Below are 5,356 nucleotides of genomic sequence, written 5' to 3'. Positions count from 1 at the left end.
GTATGTCTGTCTGTCTTTCATCATGAATATATACTCAAAATATTTATTTATGTCCTCATTCTAGATTGGTGTGATTTTCAAATGTATACTTGCTTGAATAATTCTAATCTACTGTAATATACTCTAATGAAATATCTGAATGCAATTTCTTTTTTACTTTAGACTCAAAACCGGCCCACCAGCTCGAGAAGGTTTTGCTAAACACAAGGATCATCAAAGATGTCGCCAAATTGAGTCCACACCATCAAACGTCTTCATTGGAGTCCTATCACAGTGTGATTTTACGTTTTGCCCCAAAAAACGTGGTTTTTTCGTACATAGGAATGCTTTGCAGGTATTTTATATTGTGTACAAATGACTAATTATGGACTCCTGATTTGTCAAATAACTCATTATGTTGCATTAGATAACCTCAGATCAACTACAAATATATTGCTTGTGCTTATTGAAATTTTCCTTTCAGACTATACCTAGCTGCCATGCATTTCAATGAAAACTCAAATCGCCAGCAAGCCATAAACGCTTCTGGAGAGCCGGCGTACAAGATGAGTTTTCCAAAGGCCAAAAAAGGTGGACACACAATAAAACCAAGGAAAATCCCAGCGACATTCAGTAAGTAAAAATATCAACATTTATTATTGCACACACATGACCTATATAAATAGAAAAATATTTCCACTTACAGTGGAATACAATAAATTGAATAAATAATAACCTTTTTAACATGACAAAACAAATAACAATTTCTCATTTACAGACTATGTCAACCAGCTGATGGCGCTCCTGTTTGACTCCGTCGTTCGTGACCCCCAACAATATATCCAGGTGGTAGAGGCGATTGCCATCCCAGAACCTTTGTGCGCACAGTTCGACAGGCCTTCCATGGAAGAAGCGGTAGCCGGCTATGTGTCACGATTCAATCCTGTACCGGTCTGAAGCCAGTATAGACACCATCAACATCCGGAAATTCTGTGCGGATTCGAACCACGACACAGGATGGGATTACTACCCTCACTCTGCGGCCTAAGTAGCCGAAGCACCACGCGACAAAGCATCTGTACGCGATATATCTGAAACGGCTGAAGAAAATCAAGTATTATATTTATGCACAAATAAAATAAAAAAAAAAGCTGGGAAATAACCATTTGTCATGTCATGTCATTGGACAGTAGCAAGCATTGATTATATGTGATGTGCAATAAGGATTAGATTGTGTTTGCAAGAAAGATTAGTATAGTCTGAGAGATGCAAGATGGAGAAACACCTGTAAAAAAATATATAAATCTGTAATAAATATTATTTACTTATTGATTCCGCTTTCTGGTATCCGGCCAAAATCTGCCTTGTAGATATTAGTTGCCATTTGGATGGTATAGGGGTTGAAGCACACTGGATCCAATCCCGGATGATCAACCATGCACAGTAGTCCAGTTGGTTCCTGGTTAATTCGACGTCTGACCTATATATATAGAAAATTAAATCGTTAGCCATATGCATGGTTTTCAGTGCTACCAAGATGCAAGTTTGTGTTACTACTTTACCTGTGGAACTTCCATGCAGCATACATTCTCAGTCTCTGTTGGCATCCGTTCACAATTTCCGCACGTGCACCTAGTAGATTTGAGGGTGAATGAAATTATCAATCAATGGAGGCCAGAGAAAGACTTTCGTCTTGTTTACATCAGGGTCCCCCAATTTCAATCGTCAAGTACAGTTAGTGTCAGTCAGTACAATCAGTCACACTGTTCACAGAAGCAACAGTCAATCATCTTTATCTTTCAGTCACACTGTTCACAGAAGCAACAGTCAGTCATCTTTATCTTTCAGTCACACTGTTCACAGAAGCAACAGTCAATCATCTTTATCTTTCAGTCACACTGTTCACAGAAGCAACAGTCAATCATCTTTATCTTTCAGTCACACTGTTCACAGAAGCAACAGTCAGTCATCTTTATCTTTCAGTCACACTGTTCACAGAAGCAACAGTCAATCATCTTTATCTTTCAGTCACACTGTTCACAGAAGCAACAGTCAGTCATCTTTATCTTTCAGTCACACTGTTCACAGAAGCAACAGTCAATCATCTTTATCTTTCAGTCACACTGTTCACAGAAGCAACAGTCTCCGAGCAGAGACTCTCATCGGGACAGAGTGTGTGTTTTCGACGGGCCGCGCGCGACAGAAGTACACAACTATTATATAACAGTAAGTAACTAATAGTGCAATTAATCAACTTACCAATCGGAAACGATGTAACGTAAGCCTCGATCGCTGTTGTTTGGGGGTTAGTGTCAGTACAATCTAACGTTAGTGAGTGTGTGTTTTCGACGGGCCGCGCGCGACAGAAGTACACAACTATTATATAACAGTAAGTAACTAATAGTGCAATTAATCAACTTACCAATCGGAAACGATGTAACGTAAGCCTCGATCGCTGTTGTTTGGGGGTTAGTGTCAGTACAATCTAACGTTAGTGAGTGTGTGTTTTCGACGGGCCGCGCGCGACAGAAGTACACAACTATTATATAACAGTAAGTAACTAATAGTGCAATTAATCAACTTACCAATCGGAAACGATGTAATGTAAGCCTCGCTGTAGCAAATCGCCTTCTTCTTCTTCTTCGGGATCAAACTGTGGGTCGCTCTCTGGATCCCAAACATAATGTACAGCCATGTTGTATTAGTTAGTAAAATCGGTATATGTTTTTGCGTGTCGAAATAAAAACCTGAAACCTAAGACCTCAGACCTCTACCTGGATGGAATGACGGGGAGATGGGCGGAGCTATTTGGTGGGTGGCTGTCACTCAAAGTGTGGGTGGAGCCAAGCCAAATAATAGCCTGATTTCATGAGGCTGAAAAATGCTGGTTTTGAGTACAAGATTAGAAATATAAAACAATGATTATTTTTGGAATAAAAATTACACATGTGTTACATAGACTCACAGGAAGTGTGTAAAGTTGCCCAAATAGTGCTAGGAATAGCACTGCATGACACCTTTAAAACATAAAAGAAATAGAAAGAAAAGGCATTGGAATTATTGCAAAAGAAAAGAAGGAGGGGTTAAATACGTGTATGCAGTACGTCCACCAGGCCAGGGGAGGGCGATATTCCGCTGTGAAGGCTGTTGTTTCCTCCGACGGTGACCTATGCCGTGTGTGTGGTCAACAGAACGCATGTAAAAGTTACAGAATATTCCATTTCATTTAGTAAAAGTGCACATATCGTATCAGGAGAGGGCGCTGTGCAACAGCTCGTCTGACATTCTAGCATCTTCTGTACTGGTCCATTATGTCTGGCCGAAGCCTCCAATATGTCAACAACAGCAATAGCAAATGACGAAGCCGGCGGTGGAAATCACTATATGTCGAGTGAGTGGCCGGCAGAACATGCCAGAAACGTCAATGGATCTCGAAGTCCAATACAAACATGTACACACATGGAGAAAACATCAAAATAATAGATAAAAAAAAAACTTCACGAACCTCCGGATGACTTGCATAAAAATCATAGATCATTTAAACAGAGCTAACGTTAATCTACCCAGCCTTAGTGGACGTTCAATAGATATCAAAATAAAACCGACCAAACCCCCCTTATATCAGATGTAGCGAAACATTCAAATAAAGTATCTAGACGATATCCAGCGTCACATAGTTAACCTATTTATAAAAACAAAGTTATCAAAATGTATATGACGCCGTTTGGCGTTTAAGCCATAACGAACTGCTAACTGCACGAAAACAATATACTGTAGCCTATGACGTGGTGTCCTCTTGGCTCTTCAAGTAGGTTTTAGCTTCCTCAGGCGAGGAAACATGCTTCCTCACTCCGTCTTTGGTGACGATGATCAGCTTCGCAGGGTACTGGAGGGATGGTCTGAAACCTTGATTGTAGAGTAAGGGCATGACTGTCTTGTAACAGGAACACTGCTCCACAACTTCGGGGCAGTAATCTTCATAGAAGTAGACTGTGTGCCCTCCGTATGCCAGTTTACCACTTCTCTTCCGTGCCTCTCGAACAATTCTTTCTTTTATTCCAATTTGACGTAAGCTAGCAATAACCACTCTAGGCCTGGAGTTATTTACAGCTTTAGCACCAATTCTGTAACACTGATCCACTTCGGATGTCGTAGTGAGGATCTCTGGTCCCAGAATCTCAACCAGTACTTTTGCAAACAAGATATTGGGTTGATCGCAACTCACGGATTCATCCAGTCCTACTATGCGAACATTAGGTCGGCGGAGTCGGTATTCGAAGTCAGCTATCTTAGCCATTAGCTTATCGTTGATTCCTTCTATATCCACGCATCTAGCAGTGCAAGTACTCAAGCCGGTTTCCATTTCGTCTAGACGATCGGTCTGTACACCAACCGTTTCCCATAGTTTATCGATTTTGGATTCGATATTCTTTGCTAGAGGAAACCTGGCTGGTTAGGGAGCGTAAACCTTCCGTTATGGTGCTCTCTATTATCGTTATGGTGCATTCGAGCTTAAGATGGGAATGCGTGAGCTTGATCTGGGATTGCGTTAGCTCTTCGATTAGCTTAGTAATGTACTCCGTATCGGTTGAAGCGTCATCTCTCTTTGCCTTGCTTGCTTTCTTCGGTGCCATTGTGGTTCTTTCAGTCAATATAGTTAGTTGGAAACCTAAGGTGATATATACGTACAGGTTTAACCGAATTGGGGGTATAAAAAGAGGCTTTTAAAGGCAAAATATAAAAAAACGGGAGAAGCAGCTTTACAGAGTGGGACCTACATACTCGACCCGGAACCGGAAGCCTCAACTTTTTTTTTTTTTTTTTATCTACTTTTTCCCCCTTCCCCAATTTCGTATCGTCCAATACCCTCCCCTGTCTCGAACGCTGTTAGGCCATGCCTCCCACAAGCTGGCTGCAATGTGGACGAAGCCTTGCATCACGTGTCCCCTCCGGTACTCGAGGAGGCAGCCGTCGCATCTTTTCACCTGTACAGCGCAATCTCTCAGCGGCGAGGGTCTGCGTGGGAGGGACACGCCGCCCCCGTCGCTTCCTGATTCTACTGCGCAGGCGCACCAACCAACCTGTAAGAGTCGCTGTCCACAACGTCCGATCCCCACCAGCTTCCCACCCCCTAATACTGCCAATTGTATTAGTATGAACGGCCAGCCAAGCTGGTAGCAACGCCGAGAGCTGGGCTCGAACCCAGCATCTCCTGCGTTGATGGCGAGCGCCTTGCTGCGCCACCTAGCCGCCCACGCACATTAACTCTTGAAACATCTCGGTAGTTGCTTTCTCACCAAGGTGTGATCGGAGGAAGCCCTTAAGTTCAGGGATGTTCATTTCATCTTTGTTTATGAGCATCTCTTTAAAGGTACCT

General features: G+C 42.4%; 2 long non-coding RNA genes across 2 annotated transcripts; one reads left to right on the top strand and one right to left on the bottom strand.

The window, feature by feature from the left end:
- The first annotated feature begins 214 nt into the window (after positions 1–214).
- LOC311230924 lies at positions 215–896 on the top strand. Its single transcript, XR_014619838.1, has 3 exons — positions 215–334; positions 464–612; positions 758–896. It is a non-coding gene; the product is annotated as an uncharacterized lncRNA (long non-coding RNA).
- Positions 609–1,442, bottom strand: LOC311230925. Its single transcript, XR_014619839.1, has 2 exons — positions 1,305–1,442; positions 609–1,079 (listed from the first exon to the last, which is right to left on the bottom strand). It is a non-coding gene; the product is annotated as an uncharacterized lncRNA (long non-coding RNA).
- Between the last annotated feature and the right edge of the window lie 3,914 nt (positions 1,443–5,356).

Source organism: Notolepis coatsorum, assembly GCF_963971535.1.
Source record: "Notolepis coatsorum genome assembly, chromosome: 6".
NCBI lineage: Eukaryota > Metazoa > Chordata > Actinopteri > Aulopiformes > Paralepididae > Notolepis > Notolepis coatsorum.
This window is presented reverse-complemented; position numbering and strand designations above follow the sequence as displayed.